Here is a 23726-nt window from a genome sequence, read left to right on the forward strand (position 1 = left end):
CTGATGTGGGGTAGCTCCTCTTGGCTGCCACCCCTGCCCTCTGGCATCTTGCTCTTCTCCAAATGATTTATTCAAGCCAGGATCTAAATAGTTCAGGATCTAAATGGTTCAGTTCAGTTGCTCAGTCATGTCCGACTCTTATGCTCATTCTTAAAAAATTAATTGAGTTAACCTTTTTTGTGCAGTTTAGGATTACAGCAAATTGAAAAGTACCAGCACACTCTAAGCTCTTACACAAGCACACTCTCTCTCATCATCATCTCACACCAGACTCACCATTGTTACAATCTATGAACTTACATGATACATCTTATCACCCAACATCTATAGCTTACACTATGCCTCACTCTTCATGTTGTACATTCTGAGTTTGGACAAATGTGTGACATGTATCCACCATTGTATCATACAGAATTATTTCACTGTCCTAAAAATCCTCTGTGCTCTGTCTAGTCATCCCTCTTTCCCAGTCCCTATGAAGGACTGGGAGAAGGTGATGGCACCCCACTCCAGTACTCTTGCCTGGAAAATCCCATGGACGGAGGAGCCTGGTAGGCTGCAGTCCATGGGGTCGCTAAGAGTCGGACACGACTGAGCGACTTCACTTTCCCTTTTCACTTTCATGCATTGGAGGAGGAAATGGCAACCCACTCCAGTGTTCTTTCCTGGAGAATCCCAGGGACGGCGGGGCCTGGTGGGCTGCCGTCTATGGGGTCGCACAGAGTCGGACACGACTGAAGCGACTTAGCAGCAGCATGAAGGACTGGTCCTTTACTGTCTACACACTTTTGCCTTTTCAAGAATGTCATATAGTTGGAATCATACAGTTTGTGTCTTTTTCAGATTGATTTCTTTCACTTAATATGCATTTCAGTTTCCTCCCTTTAATGTTGCACTATAAAGAAAGCTGGGTGCCAAAGAATTGATGCTTTTGAACTGTGGTGTTGGAGAAGACTCTTGAGAGTCCCTTGGGCTGCAAGGAGATCCAACCAGTCCATCCTAAAGGAGATCAATCTGAATATTCATTGGAAGGACTGATGCTGAAGCTGAAACTCCAATACTTTGTCCACCTGATGCCAAGAACTGACTCATTTGAAAAGACCCTGATGCTGGGAAAAATTGAAAATGGGAGGAGAAGAGGATGACAGAGAATGAGATGGTTGGATGGCATCACTGACTCAATGGAGTTGAGTTTGAGTAGGCTCTGGGAGTTGGTAATGGACAGGGAGGCCTGGTGCACTGCAGTCCATTGGGTTCAAAGAGTCGGACATGACTAAGTGACTGAACTGAACTGAATGTAGTTTTTCTTCTATGAAATTGACCTCTAATTGAATGACTGGTGTCTCTATAAGAAAAGAAAACTAAGGACATGTGGACATACACAGTGGGAAGCAGTGTGAAGACAGGCAGTGGCTGGAGTGATGCATTTACATGCCAAGAAAGAACCACTTACTTCTGGAAACCCAAAACTTAGAAGATACAAGGAAGGATTCTTCCCTAGGTCCTTTGAAGAGGAGATAATCCTGCCTATACCTTGATTTCAGACATCTACGCTGGAGAGTTCGGAGACAATGTTTTTGTTTTAAGCCACCAGTTTCTGGTACTAGGAAACCTAATACAGTGGTCATGAACTCATATTAGCTTCCAAGCCCGTGCTCTTATCCCCTAGACTAATAACCAATTCCTGCCTAGATACAAGAAGAGAAGGATCGGAGGATGTCACGCCACAGGAGTCTGCTGACACATTTAGTTACAATAACAAATCTAGAGACAAGCCTTCTGCAGCATCCTCCGATAGGGATGCTTACGTTGATATAACCACACAACCTCAAGACTCCTTGTCCTGTAAGATTTATTTAGGGATACTTATTAAGTTGTTTTTTCTCCAAGACTAGGAGAGAGGTAAGAGTTTCTACTAAAAGTAAGCTGTTCATAATACCCTTATAATATCCTTTAGTCTCTGCTCCTCTATCATTAAATCTACAAAAGGTTCCCCTCTCCATTTTCATTTTTCTTCTCTATCCTCACTTGCACTTCCCATCTCCCAGTATTCACCCACTGTAATGCGTGTTGTGTAAGTCCTTGGATATATGCGTTTCTTCTAAAATATGTCATTTTGTGGATGCTTTTGTCCTTAGTTTATGTAAATCTAAACTATGCTTAATTTATGTAAATAAATCTAAACTAAGTTATGTAAACTTACTTTATGTAAATCTATGTTTTATACCTCTTTTATACTCAACATTCTTTTAAAAAGATCCGTGTGGGTTTTTGTGCACATATAATTCATTGTTTATAAGTTGAATAAAGTACTCTATGCATCTGCCATATTTTATTTATCAGTTTCTCTAGTGATAAACACCAAGCTGACTCCAACATCCCACCACTGCAAACAATGCTACTTATGAATATTCTCACCCTATCCCTCCTTTAGGGACCTGAGTAAGTGTCCCTCTGTTGGCTCCATAAAGTAAGCCTATGTTTAATTCTGCTGATTTAGAGCTATCAATATATTCAGGGTGGTTCTAGCATTATGAAAACAAAGAAGCATCCAAATAATTTGTAGTTGTGCCATCATGGGGAGAGGCTTGACTCTGACAGGTCCAAGTCACCCACATCCCAGCTCCACTCTTTTCATGAGCTTGAACCATTCAGGGGAACAGAAAGCCCCTCAACTTCTTTGTTTTTGTGTGCAGTTGAAGCATGTATAGATTCAGAGAGATGGTTATATTTATGCCCTGAAGGTTGTTAGTTTAAACACAGCAATGCTCTTCTCTCTATATATATATGTGTGTGTGTGTATATATATAGACATATATGTGTATATACACACATGCACACAAATGGCTCCATTGCTGGAGATTTGATAAAAGCAAAATATTTTCTCTCCATCCATAAATCTTCTTTACTCGTCTTATAAAATAAAAAGCATGACTTAAAGTGCCCTTTTATATCAACTTATTTGTGGATCTAATCTGCCTTTATTGGACATTTGTGTTCTTTCCTCCTTGGAGTCAGCTGAGCACATGAACAGTCTGGTGAGGACCAAGGAGGGAGAACATGTAAGGACCCCTGAACCTCTCTGTATGGTAGACACTAGGGTGCTTTGCATACACACATAATCTCCTTTATCATCACAAACGTCTTCTGTGCTGTTATCTGCCATTTTACAGATGACAAAATGAAAAATCATGCAGATTATCTAACTGTTCACATTACTGAAGTAGATAGCAATATGAATAATGTGAAATTCCAAATGGTTGCCTACATATCTTTTGCAAACTTACACTTTGTGTTTTATTTAGCATACTGCCTCAGGGGTCTAAAATTTTATTTTGTTTTTAATTGTGGTTGCAGTTACATAACATTAAATTTACCATCTAAAACATTTTAAAATATTCAGTTGAGTAGTGTTAAATATGTTCAAACTATTTCCCAATAGATCTCTAAAACTTTTTATCTTGCAAACCCGAAACTCAACGGCCATTAATTTTCCCTCCCCATCCACTTTTGTGTTTTCTGTTTCTATGACTAGACTACTCTAGAATTCCTCATATGAATTAAATCATCAATATTTAAACGTTTGTAATTGCTTACTTCACTTAGTATACTATACTAAAAGTTTATCCATATTGTAACATACGACAGGATTTTCCTTTTTGAGGCTGCATAGTATTTCATTGAATGTATATACCACTTATTCTCTATCCATCTGTCTCTGAAAATTTAGGTTACTTATATTTCTTGGCTATTGAAAATAAGGTTGCAATGAATGTGTGCATGCTTTGTTGCTCAGTCAGGTCTGACTCTTTGCTACCCTGTAGATTGTATCCTGCCAAGCTCCTCTGTCCATGGGATTCTCCAGGCAAGAGTATTGCGTGCATTGCCATTCCCTTCTCCAGGGGATTTTCCCAACTCAGGGATTGAATCTGGGTCTCCTGCATTGCAGGTATATACTTTACTGCCTGAGTCACCATGGAACTTTACTGTGCAAATATCTCTTTGAGATACTGCTTTGAATTCTTTTGGATATCTACCTACAAGTATAATTGCTGGATCCTATAGCACTTGCATTAAAAAAAATTTTCTGGAAGCTTGGCATTGTTTGATATAGCAGCTGTACCATTTTACATTCCCAACTACTTCCAGATTTTTTTTTTTTTTTTAGACGAGCATGACTTGGCCTTGGCGCGGGCCTTGCCGCCTTGCTTGCCACGACCAGACATGACAGCGACACCCACTAACAATTGCTCCCGCCAAACGCCCGACAAACTCCTACTTCCAGATTTTTAAAGAAATATGAACACCCTAGGGACTAAATCCCTACCCACATAGTGTCCTTGTCTTTACATACAGAACATGAAGAAGGTAAGAAGTGAACTGTGGTTCTGACAGTCATTAAGTGGTTTGCATCCATTCTCATAATTTAATTGCTCTGGTGGCTCAGATGGTAAAGCATCTGCCTGCAATGCAGACCTGGGTTCAATCCCTGGGTCAGGAAGATCCCCTAGAGAGGGAAATGGCAACCCACTCCAGTACTCTTGCCTGGTAAAGTCCATGGATGGAGGAGCCTGGTAGGCTGCAGTCCATGGGATTGCAAAGAGTTGGACACTACTGAGCAACTTCACTGGTTCATGCAAAGGTGTATAGTCTGGGGAGTCAAAGAAGGGTTTGTTATTGTTCATTTGCTTGATTGTGTCCAACTCTTTGCAACCCCATGGACTACAGACTCCAGCCTTCCCTGTCCTTCACTATCTCCTGGAATTTGCTCAAATTCATGTCCATGGAGTTGGTGATATCATCCAACCATCTCATTCTTTGTGGCTCTCTTCTCCTCCTGCCCTCAACCTTTCCCAGAATCAGGGTCTATTCAAATGAGTTGACTCTTTGCATCAGATGGCCTAAGTATTGGAGCTTCAGCTTCAGCATCAATCCTTCAAATCAATATTCAGGGTTGATTTCCTTTAGGAATGACTGGTTTGATTTCCTTGAAGTCCAAGGGACTCACCAGAGTCTTCTCCAGCACCACAATTTGAAAGCATCCATTCTTGGCACTCAGTCTTCTTTATGGTCCAACTATCTCTGATGCTGGGAGGGATTGGGGGCAGGAGGAGAAGGGGACAACAGAGGATGAGATGGCTGGATGGCATCACTGACTCAATGGATGTGAGTCTGGGTGAACTCCGGGAATTGGTGATGGACAGGGAGGCCTGGTGTGCTGTGATTCATGGGGTTGCAAAGAGTCAGACACGACTGAGCGACTGAACTGAACTGATCTCATATGTACATGACTCTTGGAAAATACATAGCTTTGACCATACAGACCTTTGTCAGCAAAATGATGTCTCTGCTTTTCAATACACTGTCTAGGTTGGTCATAGCTTTCCTCCGAAGGAGAAAGCGTCTTTTAATTTTGTGGCTGAAGTCACCGTTCACAGTGATTTTGGAACCCAAGAAAATGAAATCTGTCATTGTTTCCACTTTTTCTTTTTCTATTTGACAAGAAGTGATGGGATGGGATGCCATGATCTTAGTTTTTTTAATGTTAAGTTTAAAGTCGGCTTTTTCACTCTTCTCTTTCACCCTGATGAAGAGGCTCTTTGGCTCCTCTTTGATTTCTCCCATTAAAGTGGTATCATCTGCATATCTGAGATGGTTGATATTTTTCCTGGCAATCTTGATTTCAGCTTGTGATTCATCCAGCATGGCACTGCATTTGAAGAAGTCTTAAAGGAGGTGATATGCACACTAAGCCTTGAAGGGTCCTAGGAGTTAGCTGGAGTAAGACAGGAAGAAGGGCTTCCAGATTGATAGGGCAGCAAGGAAAAACCCAGAGAAGAGAAGACTTGACTCATACAGAGAATTCCTGATTCTTCAGTATGACTGGGGCTTAGAAATCTTGTCAAAATCTGCAATTTTGACTTTCTATTTAATTGTTAGCTTTTCTTTGGAGTAGGCAGATGTTTAAACTTTTTATGTTTAAACTTTTAAACTCTCTAGTCAGTCAGCAAAGGCTGGGCTGTTGGAAACTGTGATGTCCATCTTTCATTGTAACAACAGAAGTTGCTAACTGTATACCAAAGGTATGAATATCTTCTTTACTCTAAGAGATACTCCTTGACTTCATATAGTTTATGTTCAAAGTGGGAAAAAGTACTGAAAGTTTTAGTCACTCAGTTGTGTCCAACTCTTTGTGACCCATGGAGCCTGCCAGGCTCCTCTGTCCCTGGAATTCTCTAAGTAAGATCGCCTTCTCCAGGGGATCTTCTGAACTCAGGGATCAAACCCGGGTCTCTCGCATTGCAGGCAGATTCTTTGCCATCTGAGCCACCACGGAAGCCCATAGTGGGAAAGGCAGGCTTTAAGGAAGGAATTGTGAGTTTTATAAATGAAAATTGTGTGCTGTACACTGTATACTCTGGGAACCTGTAGAAAATGAATTGAGGAGGCTTAGAAGGTTTATCTCATGAAACGGAAGTAGATAGGCTAGAGGGCCCTCAGAAGAAAAGAACCAGGTAAATCTTGATATTGGGTAAACCATGTTAGACCTTACGATATTTTATGATCTAAGCCTGGCTATAATGCTCCCCTTGAAATGGTCTCAGCAATAATGCTTTTGAAAGAACAAAACTACTGTTATCAGGCAAGAGAAGTAAGAATAGAAAAGATAACAAATGAGTTCTAAAGATTCCCAGCTCTATTTCAATGGTAAAGATTAGCCTGAAGCACTTTCTTAAGCTTTGTTGCAGAAATTTAAGCCCCACTCCAGCGCTCAATCACTACATCAACAGGAACCTAAGGGATGATGACTCTTGAAAGTCCCTTGGACAGAAAGGAGATCAAACCACTCAATCCTCAATGAGATCAATCCTGAATATTCACTGGAAGGCCTGATGATGAAGCTGAAGGTCCAATATTTTAGTCATCACATGTGAAGAGCCGACTCATTGGAAAAGAGCCTGATACAGGGAAAGATTGAGGGCAGGTAAAGAAGAGGAGCGACAGAGGATTAGACTGTTGGATGGCATCATTGACTCAATGGACATAAGTTTGAGCAAGCTTTGGAAGAGGGCGAAGGACAGGCAAGCCTAGTGTGATACAGTCCATGGTGTCACAAAGAATCAGACATGACTTAAAGACTTAAGAACAACAACAAAGGGATGATGATGTTGACCTTTCCTGAGTTTTGTGACTTCAATCTACTAGAGTTTGGGATTCTGTCAACCTTTGCCCAATTTCTCTGCTGACTTCTCTTCTGCTCAAGTCCCTTAATGAGTATGCATATATCCTTAGCTTAAAACTTCCCCAATTTTGCTGTTCCTGGAGACACTGCTTTGGGAAAGATCTCTGACGGTCTCCTCACTTGCTGTAAGTAACAAACACTTCCTTCTCCTTATCTCTGGTTTGGTTGACATCCATCAAGAAGTGAACCCAATATGGGGATAACAAAGGGAAGGGGAATAACCCCTACTTTACCACCAAAACATCATAGCTTCTATTAGAACCCTAATTTTTAAAAAAAAAATGATTTGAGTTAAATATCATAATTTAATTTAATTTATATATATATATATAATTTAATTTAATAATTTTAGAGCACAATGAACTTTATTTTCTGCATATGTCCCCTCATAAATGCTATTGTTTCATTAATAGTATTTATGACCATTAATTTAATTGCCCACTCAAGTATTCCTGCCTGGGAAATTCCATGGACAGAAGAGCCTGGAGGGCAATGGTCCATGGGATCGCGAAGAGCCAGAAACAATTGAGTGACTGAGAAGTAGCAGCAGCAGCAATTCATTGAATATACATGTGGGACCAGGAGGATCACCTATGGTCATGTATGCTGAAGATAAGTCTAAGGTCTTTGATCGGCTTGCCCAGAGCACCTCTAACCCATACCACCTTTGTCTGAAATCCAAATGGCTTTCAGAACTTTTGGGGAGGTGGAGATGTCAGATGAGATTGTTAAATGTTGCCTTTCCCCCAAAGAGCACCAGGACAACCTATTGTTCAGACAAGACTGAGTTCATTTTTTTTTATTTGTTGCATAATTCCTCAAATTAATGCACTATAATTTGTCAATCTTTCCCCTACCTCCTCTAGACATTTTACTGTTTTAAGTTTCTAATCAGTATAAATACAAAGATAGAAAATTTCATGGATAATATAGCAGGGTGAAGTGTGCCACACAAAATGTGTTTTTTTTGGCATAAGTATTAATTTAGGCTGATTAATTTTGAGGCCCAAAAGACCAAGAAGAATCTTTTGTTGCAGGAAAAAGTGGGGCAAGAGTGGATAGTTATGTCCCAGGCCAGTCCCTGGGATGGGCTGCCAAGTATGGATCCTTAGCTTCACACAGGAAAGAATTCAAGAGTGACCCATAGTAAAGTGAAAGCAAGTTTATTTAGAGAGATGCATATTCCATTGACGGTGTGCTGTCAGTCTCAGAGAGTGAGAGTGGCCTTGGGAGAGTGTGGGCCATCTCAGAAGGTGAGAGGCGCCCAAATATGGGGTGGTTAATTCTTATGGATTGGATAACTTAATAAGTAGGAGGATTATTCTAAGTAGTTTGAAGAAGGGGTGGAGATATCCTGGAATTGGGTCACCTCCCACTTTTTGGCCTTTCATGGTTGGCCTCAGAAGTGTCATGGTGCCTGTGAGTGTGTCATTTGGCAGCTGATGTATTACAATGAGCATACACTGAAGTATGTAGTGGGAGTTGACTTGTCCACCATCTTGGACCTAGTTGGTTCTAAGCATTTTATGTTGTGTCTTCAATGGCTATGTCGTTCTTTTAACGATTATGTCTTGCTCCCTTTCTGCCTCACTTTGACATTCTCTCTGACTGCCTTAAAGACTGTAGATAAAGGACCTATTCCAGAAAGAGAGCTGTCACCATGGATAGAACGATTGTGTGAACTAAGTGCGTACACGGGGAGGAATCTAGTAAAGTCTGTTCAAATTTCTCTGTGTCCCATGTCTCTGCAGGATCCAGCAAACATTTATTTACCAAATATTTGCTTTTCCTTCTCCATATAAATTGCATTCCTCCCCCTTTGAAATCACAGTACAATACCCCTAACATCCTCTTTGTCATCATTTAAGTTGAGGGTTTTGGCTATTTTTGTGAGTTATTCAGCTTTTCTGGGTTTCTCTCATGTATGTTGTTGTTCTTTAGTCGCTCAGTCATGTCCAACTCTTTAGTGACCCCATGGACTGTAGCTCACCAGGCTCCTTCGTCCATAAAATTTTCCAGGCAAGAATACTGGAGTGGGCTGCCATTTCCTTCTCCAGGGGATCTTCCTGACCTAGGGATTGAACATGAGTCTTTTATGTCTCCTTCATTGGCAGGCAGATTCTTCACTACTGAGCCACCAGGAAAGGCCTCTCTCATATATGCTTGCAAGTGGCTTCAGTCATGTCCAACTCTTTGTGATCGTGTGGACTGTTGCCTGTCAGGCTCCTCTGTCTACAGGATACTTTTGCTTGCACTTTTCTCCTGTTAATCTGTAATTTGTCAATTTCATTCTTGGAACAGTCAGAGGAACCTAGAAAGGTAGAGGAAATTTATTCCTCACCAACAATAGGAATGTATCCTTTGTCAGCCCTACCCCTTTGGTCACAGAATTAATGTGTCTGTGGAATTAATGGGTCAAAGACCATGGCCACGTTATAGCTTTTGCTAAATGTTACCCACATGCCTTTCAAAAACTGTTAGTGATTTAGATTGCCTTGACCGAGAGGGCCAGCTTCTTGCCTGTGGCTGCCAACAAAGAGTGCACAGTAGTCCCCCCTTAGGCATGGGAAATGTGTTTCAAGACCCCTGGTGGGTACCTGAAACTGCAGATAGTGAAATCATGCCCGATAGAGTTAACAGAAGCTGAGAACAAATAGAAATCTTTGAACTTGTCTTCCAGAGAAATACATAAAGGAACAGCCTGTTAAAACACTTTTGCTTGTAAGCTGCCTTCCCAGCTTCATGTAGCTCAGTTGTTTTACATAAGTGTACATGCATGCTCAGTCATATCCAACTCTTTGAAACCCCATGGACTGTAGCCCACTAAGGCTCCTCTGTCCATGGTATTCTCCAGGCAAGAATACTGGAGTGGTTGACATTTCCTCCTCCAGGGGATCCTCCTGGCCCAGGAATAGAACCCAGGTCTCCTGCAACTCCTGCCTTGGCAGCCACATTTTTACCTCTGAGCTACCTGGGAAGCCCCTGTTTTCCAGGAACTTGGAGTCAATTCCTGTCCAGTTTGACCAAGCTGGGGCTTGATTGAAGCCCTGTAACTGTACAGGCATCCAAAGAAGAGAACGTTCCACCTTCAGATTGACTGAGCACCTCCCTTTTGAATATGCAGAAGTTTTAACTGAGAGGCACCTGTACAGAACATTGATTCCCTTCAACTTTTCCCTGCCTCCAATCACCTTTCTTCTCCTCTAATGCCATCCTTTGCCTTCTGGGGTTGGTTTGAGAATTATTTCTGTTTTTTCCTCATTTGACTGCTTGTGAATAACTCTCTTAGCTGTAAACCTCAGCATCTCAGCATTTGGTTTGCTGCAAGTCTGGCAAACAGACCTGGTTTGTAACAACTGTTCTGAACACTATATATGCACTTAACCCTTAAACAACACTGGTTTGAATTGCACCGATCAACCTGTACATGGATGTTTTTCAATAGTTCAGTTCAGTTCAGTTCAGTTGCTCAGTCATGTCCGACTCTTTGTGACCCCATGAATCACAGCACGCCAGGCCTCCCTGTCCATCACCAGCACCCGGAGTTCACTCAAACTCATGTCCATCGAGTTGGTGATGCCATCCAGCCATCTCATCCTCTGTCGTCCCCTTTTCCTCCTGCCCCCAATCCCTCCCAGCATCAGAGTCTTTTCCAATGAGTCAACTCTTCGCATGAGGTGGCCAAAGGACTGGAGTTTCAGCTTTAGCATCAGTCCTTCCAAAGAATACCCAGGGCTGATCTCCTTCAGGATGGACTGGTTGGATCTCCTTGCAGTCCAAGGGACTCTCAAGAGTCTTCTCCAACACCACACTTCAAAAGCATCAATTCTTCGGCACTCAGCTTTCTTCACAGTCCAACTTTCACATCCATACATGACCACTGGAAAAACCATAGCCTTGACTAGATGGACCTTTGTTGGCAAAGTAATGTCTCTGCTTTTCAATATACTATCTAGGTTGGTCATTACTTTCCTTCCAAGGAGTAAGCGTCTTTTAATTTCATGGCTGCAGTCACCATCTGCAGTGATTTTGGAGCCCAAAAAATAAAGTCTGCCACTGTTTCCACTGTTTCCCCATCTATTTGCCATGAAGTGATGGGACCAGATGCCATGATCTTCGTTTTCTGAATGTTGAGCTTTAAGCCAACTTTTTCACTCTCCTCTTTCACTTTCATCAAGAGGCTTTTGAGTTCTTCTTCACTTTCTGCCATAAGGGTGGTGTCATCTGCATATCTGAGGTTATTGATATTTCTCCTGGCAATCTTGATTCCAGCTTGTGCTTCTTCCAGCCCAGCATTTCTCATGATGTACTCTCTATAGAAGTTAAATAAGCAGGGTGACAATATGCAGCCTTGACGTACTCCTTTTCCTATTTGGAACCAGTCTGTTGTTCCATGTCCAGTTCTAATTGTTGCTTCCTGACCTGCAGCCATGAAATTAAAAGACGCTTACTCCTTGGAAGGAAAGTTATGACCAACCTAGATAGCATATTCAAAAGCAGAGACATTACTTTGCCAACAAAGGTTCATCTAGTCAAGGCTATGGTTTTTCCTGTGGTCATGTATGGATGTGAGAGTTGGACTGTGAAGAAGGCTGAGCGCCAAAGAATTGATGCTTTTGAAGTGTGGTGTTGGAGAAGACTCTTGAGAGTCCCTTGGACTACAAGGAGATCCAACCAGTCCATTCTGAAGGAGATCAGCCCTGGGATTTCTTTGGAAGGAATGATGCTAAAGCTGAAACTCCAGTACTTTGGCCACCTCATGGGAAGAGTTGACTCATTGGAAAAGACTCTGATGCTGGGAGGGATTGGGGGCAAGAGGAGAAGGGGACGACAGAGGATGAGATGGCTGGATGGCATCACTGACTCGATGGACGTGAGTCTGAGTGAACTCCGGGTGTTGGTGATGGACAGCGAGGCCTGGCGTGCTGCGATTCATGGGGTCGCAAAGAGTCAGACACGACTGAGCGACTGATCTGATCTTACCTGCATACAGGTTTCTCAACAGGCAGGTCAGGTGGTCTGGTATTCCCATTTCTTTCAGAATTTTCCAGTTTATTGTGATCCACACAGTTAAAGGCTTTGGTATAGTCAGTAAAGCAGAAATAGATGTTTTTCTGGAACTCTCTTGCTTTTCCGATGATCCAGCAGATGTTGGCAATTTGATCTCTGGTTCCTCTGCCTTTTCTAAAACCAGCTTGAACATCTGGAAGTTCACTGTTCACCTATTGCTCAAGCCTGGCTTGGAGAATTTTGAGCATTACTTTACTAGCATGTGAGATGAGTGCAATTGTGGGGTAGTTTGAGCATTCTTTGGGATTGCCTTTCTTTGGGATTGGAATGAAAACTGACCTTTTCCAGTCCTGTGGCCACTGCTGAGTTTTCCAAATATGCTGGCATATTGAGTACAGCACTTTCACAGCATCATCTTTCAGGATTTGAAATAGCTCAACTGGAATTCCATCACCTCCACTAGCTTTGTTCGTAGTGATGCTTTCTAAGGCCCACTCGTCTTCACATTCCAGGATGTCTGGCTCTAGGTGAGTGATCACACCATCGTGATTATCTTGGTCGTGAAGATCAAGATACACAGTTCTTCTGTGTATTCTTGCCACCTGTTCTTAATATCTTACTACACTAATCCATAATCATGGTGAATGTGAGTGAATGTGGAGTTGCAGATATGGAGGTACCTTAGATACAGAGTGGTTGACAAGTTCTGCTCAAGTTTTTGACTATGTGGAAGTGCCCCTAATCCCTTTGTTAGTCAAGGATCAACTGCATTGTTTTATTTTTTTTCTGCATAAATATATCTGTGATAAAGTTTAATTTATACTTTAGGCATAATAAATGATTAACAACATTAATTAATAATGCAATAGAACAATCATAACAATAGACTATAAGTTATAGGATTGTGTTTTTCTTCCTGTCTCCAAATATCTTACTGAACACATTTATTGCATTTTCCATCTTATCTAAGCACTTACCAGGCACTGTAGTTATGATTTTTGTAATTTGAGATGCAACAGCAAAACTAGCACAAATTTCTCTTTACTTCTTTACAATTACAGTAGTATTCATTCTTACAGTAATATTCATTCATCCATTCTTAAGAATGAATATCCATAAGTAGATCTTAGGAACTTCAGCATATGGGTTTTTTTCTTTCCTTACTAAGTCGAGAGCTTTCACCTTTTCACTTAAAGGAAGCACTTCATAGGTTCTCTTTGGCATATGCACATGACCAGCAGCACTATTCTAACTTGAGGGCCATTATTACATAAAATAGGATCACCTGAACACCAGCACTGCAATACTGCAGCGAGCTATCTGACAACCTAGATGGGTTCTAAGTGGGTAATGGATGGGAGATGCTGGACAACGGGATCATTCAAGTGACACGACAGAGCAAGACACTTGAGATTTTATTACACTAGTTAGAACTTCATGACATTTAAAACTTATGAACAGTTTTTGCTGGAATCTTCCATTTTTTTGAATTGAGGTTGACCATGGGTAACTAAAATATGGAAAGTGAAACTGGATTGGGAGGGATTATTACAATTAAAAACATGTTTAAATAAGAAAAAAGTGGTATCTTGTTATATAACTTTTGATGTTGTCTACTAAGACCATAACACTTCTGTGTGCATTATTTCACTAGGTATTATGTGCAGGCACTGCACCTATTGATCTACTTATAGATTGTGCTTTTAATTTTTTATCTTTAAGTGCTTTCTATCTTACTTCTCCTTGCGGGAAGAAAGAGCTGGGGCTGTGGGCTCACTTTCTTCCCATTAAATCTTTTATTGCCTCTATTTTCATGCTTTTAACTTCTTGTGTTGGTTTTAACATTGGCATCATATATGTTAAATATCCTTTATCATATCTTTTTGGGGTTTCCAGCACGAATTTTTGCTTTGTTTCTTTTATTAATATTTACCCTTTTTTTACCCTTAATTTAGTTTTCCTTTTACCCTTATTTTCTACTTCACTTTAGAGTTGTATTTGATTATGTGTTTGTTCCTTTACTGGCCTGTGTTTCATTTTAGTTTGTGTTTAGCACAAGGGCTAGAAATAACAGTTCCCCAAGGAAGAAATGTAGAGAGAACCCAATATGTTCACAAGCAAACTTGGAGGCCACCATAGCCTTTAAACTCCACTTCATCCTGTTCCTTGCCCCACTGGTTTATCCAAAGCCCCTCATCTCTTGCACCCTCCCCCAATCCACAAGAAAAATCCAAGGAGCTGATGGCACAGCCCACACAGAGAATCTGCCCCTTCCCCCACTGTCTGGATGGCCACCTCTTTCTGTGTATTACGAGAATCCTCCAAATTCAAGAATGAGCAGACAGTAGGAAGAAAGCTATCGTTTTTCCGGTAGTCATGCGTGGATCTGAGAGTTGGACCACAAAGAAGGCTGAGGGCCAAAGAATTGGTGGTTTCAAATTGTGATGTTGGAGAAGACTTTTGAGAGTCCCTTGGACTGCAAGGAGATCACATCAGTCAATGCAAAAGGCAGTCAACCCCTGACTGTTGCTGAAGCTGAAGCTCTAATACTTTGGCCACCTGATGTGAAGAGCTGACTCACTGGAAAAAGACCCTGATGCTGGCAAAGATTGAAGGCACAAGAAGCAGGTGGCAGAGAATGAGATGTTTAGATTGCATCACTGACTCAATGGACCTGAATTTGAGCAAACACAGGAAGATAGTGGAGGACAGTGGAGCTTGGCATGCTGTCCATGGGCTTGCAAAGAGCTGGACACAACTTAGCAACTGAACGGCAATAGGAAGAGAAAGCGATGGATTGTGGGCCAGAGATGACCCTCTCCCTGTCTCCATATTCTAATATGGAGCTCTGAGAGGTCTGAGAACTCACAATTTGAACTTGGCATTTCATGTCTGCATGAAGGCACATTTGTAGTAGTTTGTTATCTTTATAATTTTTAGATGTTTAGGTAGGCTAGTAAGCCTACATCTTTCACTCTTACTCCAGAGTTAGGAGTGAGCCATTATGACTTATTGGAACCTCAGCTCCTTTGAGGGACATTTTCAGGGGGATGTCATGATAAAAGCTATGGTCAAAGATTTAGGCGGTGAATTTTTTTTTTTTTAATAGGATCAAATGAAGAGATATCAGGCAGGATAAAGAAAGAAGTGGTTTCTTATGGAGAATAAGCCTCCATAAAAAAGATACAAGCTCTCTTTATGCTTTCAATTAAATTAAAATACATAACAATTATTTTTACCTTTAGTTAGAGGTAAAAAGAGAATAGAAAAACTAAGGTAGAAGTTTAGAGATTGAGAAACCAAGAAGATTTACACCTTAAACTTATACACAATTTTATATGTCATTACTTTGGAATAGAACTTTTCTGACTTGAAAATTGTAATAAATAATTATTTTAAAAGAACAAGTTCAACTGAAATAGAGTCAGAAATAGCAGAGTGCATTAAGGTATTAAGGTGCACTGTAAAGCACTGTCGTTTGGAGTTCAGAAGCAATGGTTCACTTCTAACCTGTGAATGTGACCTTATCTGGAAAAAGTCTTGCTGATGTGATTAAGTTAAGCATGGCAAGATGAGATCATCCTGGACTTTCCAGGTGAGCCCTAAATCCAATGTTGAGAGTCCTTGAAACAGTCACATAGAGATGGAAGCAGAGGTTAAAGTAATACACCACAAGACAAGATGATGCTGAAGCTGAAGTTTCAATACATTTGCCACATGATGAAAAGAGCCAACTCATTGGAAAAGACCCTGATTCTGGAAAAGATTGAGGGCAGTAGGACAAGGGGGTGACAGAAGATGAGATGGTTGGATGGCGTTACTGACTCAATGGACATGAGTTTGAGCAAACTCTGGGATGTAGTGAAGGACAGGGAAGCCTGGCATGCTGCAGCACATGGGGTCCCTAAGAGTCAGACAGGACTTAGTGATTGAACAACAACAACAGCGACAAGCCAAGGAGCACTTGGAGCTATAAGAAGCTGGAAGGAGCAAGAACTCATCCTCCCGTAAAACTTCCAAAGAAGTATATCCCTACTAACATCTTGGTTTCAGACGTCTGGTCTCTAGAACTGCCAGAGAATGCAATTCTGTTGATTCAAGACACTCAATTTGTGCTAATTTGTTGTAGCAGCCATAACGAACACAATTGGATTTTACAAAAGTATTGATCCACAATGGATTTGGACGGAGGAGGAGATTTCTTTTTCACCACACGTTGTTTAAGAAGTACTATTCTGCACAATATTGTTGCATATAATGAATGTATTTTATCTGTTTAAATGTCTCTTTTCTCACAAAGGAGATGTGGGCTAAAGGCAGACAGGATGACTCCATATAGCATCAGCTTTTAATTCCCATTGTCTGGCCTCTGACCTGACAAATAGTAGAAAATAATACATTAAATACGGCTTCCCAGGTGACTTGGGGGTAAAGAACCCACCTGCCATTGCAGGAGACGCAGAGATGCAAGTTTGATCCCTGGGTTAGGAAGATCCCCTGAATAAGAAATGGCAACTCATTCCAGTATTTCTGCCTGGAGAATTCCATGGACATAGGATCTTGGAAGGCTATAGTCCATGGGTCGCAAAGAGTCAGACATGACTGAGTGAGCATTAGCAGCAGCAGCAATACATTGAAAAAACATGTAGGGCCAGGCGGATCACCTTGGGCTGTGTATGCTTAAGATAAGACTAAGGTCTTTGTTCTGCTTGACTAGAGCATCTCTAACTCATATTACCATTATCTGAATTCTGAATGGCTTAGAACTAGTGGAGAGGCGGAGATGTCAGAAGAGATTGTCAGATGTTGCCTTTCCCCCAAACAGCACCAGGACAACCTGTCATTAAGACAAGACTGACTTCACTCTTTTTTCAGTAAGATAGACTCTTAGTAGTGTCTTTGAGAGGAAAAGGCAAAGTCAGGGTGTCTATAACGTTTTGGGGTCTGGTTTCAGAAGCACTTTCAAGGAAAGGCTTGATTAGAATTGGGTACAGATCACGAAATTAGAGTTTAAGATTCATGGCCACAGCAGGAGAAGAAGCAAGGATTCAGAGAACCTTGGGAAGTTGTCAGTTGAGGTTTTCTGTTGAAGTGTTGAGTAGCTGAATGATCTTTTAAATAATTTTTTTTTAAAACTTCCAGTAACAAACAATAGTTTCAATTTTCATCCTCTGGGTGAGATAGGTGAAAGAGTCAACTCTTGTTGATGCAGAGAATAGAATAGAGTAATTCTGTTACTGTAGATAGTCGCTGTGTGCTTGTACATGGTTTCAGTTTTCTCAAGTCAGGTGGCACATCTGAGAGAGGAGAGTTAGTGGATGCTCAGAGAGGATGGGTCCAGACATGATCAGTTGCTTCTCAGGATGCTAAAAAAAAATCTTGCAATGGGAAAACTCTTGTTCTCATAATCACATAGCACTATAATGTCATTTGAATGTATACTTACTGTTCTCTAGGCATTGACTTTTCATCACAGACCCCAGAGGAAGCCCTTTGTTCTCTCCTCTCCATCTTTCCTCTCCTTCTGGCCAAGGCATAGCCTTGACACAGTTATGGGGCTACATAGGTGTCTAAAATCTGGTTAGGCTTCCCTTTTTGTCCCAGAGCTCACCATGGCCAGTGTGAAAATTTGCTGGTAGGTAAGTCACAGAGAACTGCATGGGTGACTTTTTCCACATCCCTCCAGGAGCAGGAGATCTGCCCAGAAGCTTCCAAAGTAATTATCCTGTTACAAGACATCAGGTAAAATGAGCAAGCCTAGAAGGGGTGAATGCTGATGTGTGTTGGAAAGGTCAACACTGGTCAGCTCACAGCGTCTGGTTAAGAGATACACAGAGGCATCTGGCCCCAGACAAGAAGACCTAATCTAATTTCTAAGCAGGGAGAACATAGCTCCCTCTGAACAAACACCAGGCCTGATTTGCATAGATTTGCACTGGGAGTGGGAGGTGGTTGTGGGGGATAACTAACATTGATTGAGGGCCTGCAAGGCATTTTTTGCACATCATATCATCGAAAAGTTCAGCATATCTACAATCTTTGACATCAAATAATATTTTAGTACTCTTACAAACCTCTGTTTAAAATAAATTTGTAGAAATCTTTTCTAAAATTAGGACACCTCCTTGGTTTTTTTTTTTTTTTTTTTTTTTTTTAGGCTGACTTCTCTTTGACAAAAGACATCATTTAATGTCTTCCACTGAACACATGCTAGCCAGATAGGTAAGGTGAAGTTTGACCTCCTAGTCCCAACAACAGCAACAACAATTCTCTAGTATTTTATTTGTTAATTGTGAATGAAATGAAAAGATCTGAAGGGTGAAGAGTGCATTCTCTTCAGAATTTACTTCCCACCAGTGCTTCCATTCTGCTCTCTAACCCTCACCAGTTTAGTATTAGCAGTGAGGGCATCCTCTAGAAAGGGCGTCTTCACCTCCAGCCCACCCTCCTTCACCTGTGTTCAGCTTCACTTCCTTATAGCTCAGCGCGGCTCTGCCCCTTGGCTTCCATGACTGCTCTCCATGGTCTCCTCCTCCAGATCCCCTTCTCAGACTCCTGTCTTTAAATCCCTTTATATACAGTTTCATCGTTGACTCTTCCTCTCTTCCCTCCACTCCCTTAGAACACTGAGGACTTCTGTGATTACTTTCATGCATACCACTTCAATCCTGCTTCTCTGCCCTGATCTTCTCTGGCACCCTAGTTCTAGCATCTGAGCTAGAACCCAGCTAGAACCCCTTCTGAGCTTGTGGCATTCTACTACAAAAAATGCCCAAAAAGGACTCTGCTCAGCCTACAGAAATTCTCGCAACTTTAGCTTTGGATTCAAGCTCCAGTGTGATCTTGCTTCCAAACACCTGTGTGCCTGCTGTCGCTTCAGTCATGTGTGGCTCTTTCCAACACTGTGGACTGTAGTCCGCCAGGCTCCTCTGCCCATGGGATTCTCCAGGCAAGAATACTGGGTTTCTGGTGCTTTCCTCCAGGCGATCTTCCTCACCTAGGGATTCAACCCGTTTCTCCAGCAGCCCCCTGCATTGCAGGCTACGTCTTTACTGCTGAGTCACCAGGGTGTTTTAGTCGCTCAGTCGTGTCCAACCTTTTATGAACCGTAAACTGTGGACCACGAGGCTCCTCTGTCCATGGGATTTTCCAGGCAAGAATATTGGAGTGGGTTGCCATTTCCTCCTCCAGGAGCTACCAGGGAAGCCCCTCCAAATGTCTACCACCAACCTATTGCCATACCTTCCAGCTAGACAATACTCCTAATCTTTCCTTACATTTGAGAATGTCTTACAGTTTTCCCTCAGTTATTACAATGTTTTCATGTCAAGTTTCTGCATATTCAAATCTCACCGAGTGTTCTTATCTTGTCCCTTGGGTTTAAGGTACCAAAGTCTTCTGGAAAGTACTTATAATAAATCCCAAAGGCTATCTCCAGTGAGTGTTATCCTGAAGTTCAACAGAAGGTGCATATCCACTATTTTACAGGAAAGTCCAGTTATATTAACTGTCATTAAAGAAAAAATACATGAAGGGGAATCCCTGGGCAGTCCAATGGTTAAGACCCTGCACTTCCAAAGCAGGGGTCATGAGTTTGACTTCTAGTTGGAGAACTAAGGTCCTGCATGCCCCATGGTGCAACCAAAACGAAAAATAAAAATAAAGTATACAAAGACTCACATATTACTATTTCAAGAAATTATAAAAAGTAAAACAAATCTCAAAAAAGCAGAATAAGGAGACAGTAAGGTAAGAGCAGAAATTAATGTCAAGAAAACAAAAACAACACAACTCTAAATGCTGTAACTTTGTAATTTTAAAAGCTGGATTGCTGAAAAATGTGGATGTTGGTACTTCCTTTAAAGGAGAAACAGGAGGAAAAAGCACAACAATACAAAATTATGCCAAAGAGAGACTTTCCCCATATACAGAGGAAGGATAGATATGTGTGAGATTATTATTTACTATTATGATTAGTTTATTTGAAAAGTCAAATAAAATTGATGCTTTTCTATGAAAATAGATCTTACCAAAATTAGATTAGAAAGAGACAGAAAACCTAAAGAAGCTAATGACATAGAAGAAATTAAGAAAATTCTTCTAAAAAACCCTAGTCCCAGATCATTTCATGTGAATCTTTCAAATACTGAACAGATATTTCTGAAGCTGTTTAAAGTATTCAAGAGCAAAGATATGTGGAAAATATCTTAATTCATTTTTTAAAATTGGTAAATCATTAATCTTGTAACCTAATAAAAACAAAGCTACAAATTAATTTTACTTCTGAAAGAAATGAAAAAGAAAAACAGTCTAAAAACGTATATCTCCACATATAAATTTTATATTTGCTCAGTCGTGTCCAACTCTTTGAGACCCCATGGACTGTAGCCTACCAGGCTCCTCCGTCCATGGGATTTTCCAGGCAAGAATACTGGAGTGGGTTGCCATTTCCTTCTCCAGGAGATCTTCCCAAACCAGGGATTTAACTCAGGTCTCCTGCATTGTAGGCAGACACTTTATCATCTGAGCCACCAGGGAAGTCCATGTACATATATATATGTATACATCAAAATCAAGCCAGAAATACATTAAAAGAGTAAAACACCAAGACCAGGGCAGGTTCATTTCATGAATCAAGAAATTAAGGATGGTAACATATTAGGAAATTTGACAATAAAATTTAATTTTAAATAAATCAAAAGACAAAGCCATCTTATTGCCTTTTGGGATGTTGAAAATACGTTTCATAAAATTCCTCCACCCATTTCTTATAAGCCTGTTAATAAAATGAAAATTTAGGGGTGTTCCCTTATCATGAGGACAACATTTCTCAAAACCAAAGTCAGAATATGTTTAATGCTAAAGTACGAAAGGCATTTCTGATAAAGTCAGATACAAGTGGGGGTCTGATAACATCATTATTTTTGGATATTGTTCTAGAACTTCCTCCAATGCAATTAGAAGAGGGTGGACTTTAAACATATAATTAATAAAAAGGAGTTTGCAAAACTCATTATTTATATATCATGGTTGTACATCTAAAAGGAAGAAAAAGAGAAGCATCTTAAATCTGCTAGAAAAATAAGAGAGTGAGGAAATAGATTATTTACAAAATTAACACTAAAAATGTATTTTACTAAAAATAACTTCTATTAAAGTTTTAGGTCAAGATCGTAGATGAAGAACATGCTAAAGCACTCCCTTCTATGCCTAAAACATAGTAATACTAGACAGCATATTATTTAAAATACTTGAATATTCAAATAGTTTAGGAATACGTGTCTCAAAGGAAAGAAAAAGGGAATTCCCTGGTGATCCAGTAGTTAAGAACTTGCCTTCCAGTGCAGAGGACCTGGGGTTTTGTTTTTTTGTTTGTTTGTTTTGTTTCTGGAAAACTTTATATTAAAATTCATTTCTTCCCCAAAAGACTATTGAAACTGCTAAGTCGACCACCTGGAAGACAATGTATGCAATGAAACATATATTCCTGCTTTTTATTTTGGAGAACTATGCTACAAATGTTTCTATCACATGTGCTTAACAGTGGCTGGAAGATCAATGAAAAACAATATTTACCTCTGCGACCACAGAAGGCTGGTGACTCATGACTGCATCTGCTGTTTGAAGCTGGTGTTGCTATTTTGTCAGCTACAGTCCCAAAAGCTTTTTCCCTTACTCAGGTTCTTAGAACCCCTATTTTCCTAAGGAATTCAATGATAGTTCCAAGTAAAAACAGTAAGTAGTACAACTAACTACTCCTGTTTCCTCTCACAGTCAACTCTAATTTCTTTCTGTGAGACATGATGTTTACATCACCAAATTTTCCACTGGTAAAAAATTCTTCATGCTTCTTAATTTTGAAATTTTTCATAAACTTTAAGGTTAAACTCTGGTTGGTAAATTTTTTAGACTAAGAACACTGGATAAGCTTTTCTTCATTGGTGTCAATTCTGGTGTCAACGTCTTGAGCATTTACCGAAGCTTGCATATGTTATAGATGGGTTCTCCGGTGTTTAATAAGGTGGGAATTTTGACTGAATTTTTTCCCACATTCGTGACATGTAAAGGGCTTCTCTCTTGTGTGAATTCTTTGATGTGTGTGGAGATATGAATTTTGACTGAAGCTTTTCCCACACCAGGAGCATTTATATGGTTTTACTCCTTGGTGTGTTGTTAAGTGCTTATTAAGATCTGACCTCCATCTAAACCTCTTATCACACTGTTGACATTTATATGGTTTCTCTTCAGTGTGAATTCTTTGGTGCTTAATAAGGTCAGAGCTAACTCTGAAGCTTTTTCCACGTTCCTGACATTTAAAAAGCTTCTCTGTTGCACATTCTTTCATATGAAGCTCCGTAAATTTCAGCAGCTCTTCTTCCCACCAGTTGAAAAGTTTCTTTCTTTCCTTCACTGGAAAATCTTGGTGCCATTTCCCCAGCCTATGTACATCATCACGATTTTCTTTGCCCGTTGTTTTCTGATGAACATTCACACTGGCTTTTTTTTGATACTATGTCTCCTGGTGCTTGTATTTCTAAGTCAGAAAGACACATAGGTTGATGATTTTCCATGTCATTTTTCAGCTTTATCTCTGAAAGCAGATCTCCAGGATTGTCTTTGAACACTGGAGATCCTTGAATATATGGCTTTTCCTCTTGCTCTAAACAGGAGGTTACTTTAGGTTTGGGGAGCACAAATAATGCTAGAAAGATGACAGTCTTATAGTTTTCGTGAATTACGCCATTGTAGAGGGCCTTCTGAGTGGGATCCAGTAGTTCCCATTCTTCCTGGGAAAAGTATATGGCCACTTCTTCAAATTTCAGCAAACTCTGGGACTCAGGCAAGATGAACTCAGGTGTCATTGTCCAATCTTTGATGTTTGTTTGCTCAGGAAAGGCTAGGATCTGGTAAGCAGGTACCACCCTCTCACATACAGGCTCAGGTACTTTGTGGGTATTTCTGCTCAGCAGCTCTTGTAGACCCTGGTGTATGTTCCAAACTCCTTCCTCCTGGGACATGCCCACTGGCTGGGACTCTGCTGGCTTCAGCTGGAAGCCTGGGGCCTCTGCTGCTTCTTCCAAGAGCACTGCCTCCTTTCCCAGCTCCTGGACTGAAGCTTTCAGATCTACTGTCATCATTCTGATCTAGGAACAATTCTGCTCCTGTGCTGGATACACCACCAACTCCAGATCTGACAACTGAGGCCCAGTCTGGTCTGGAACAAAATCAATGAAACAATCTTCTTCCTTTATCCTTCTGGGAAGATGAAGCTGGTCTTCATCTGGTCAGGAAGCTAGGATTCCACATGCCACAGGGCAACTAAACCTGATCCCCTCAACTAGAGAAAAGCCCAAGGGCCACAATGCAAGACCCTGAGTGCTGCAACTAAGACCAAAAGTAAAGAAATAATAATAATTTTTAAAAAAGCAAGAAGAGGGAATTCCCTAGGTGTCAGATATGGAGCAGTAGGTGA

At 40.8% G+C, this 23726-nt stretch overlaps 1 pseudogene; it reads right to left on the bottom strand.

Annotated features, from left to right (window-relative positions):
- Positions 1-22019: 22019 nt before the first annotated feature.
- On the bottom strand, positions 22020-23516 carry LOC109556854 (zinc finger protein 75A pseudogene; annotated as a pseudogene).
- Between the last annotated feature and the right edge of the window lie 210 nt (positions 23517-23726).

The sequence above is a fragment of the Bos indicus genome, chromosome 3, assembly GCF_029378745.1.
Source record: "Bos indicus isolate NIAB-ARS_2022 breed Sahiwal x Tharparkar chromosome 3, NIAB-ARS_B.indTharparkar_mat_pri_1.0, whole genome shotgun sequence".
In the NCBI taxonomy this organism is placed as follows: domain Eukaryota; kingdom Metazoa; phylum Chordata; class Mammalia; order Artiodactyla; family Bovidae; genus Bos; species Bos indicus.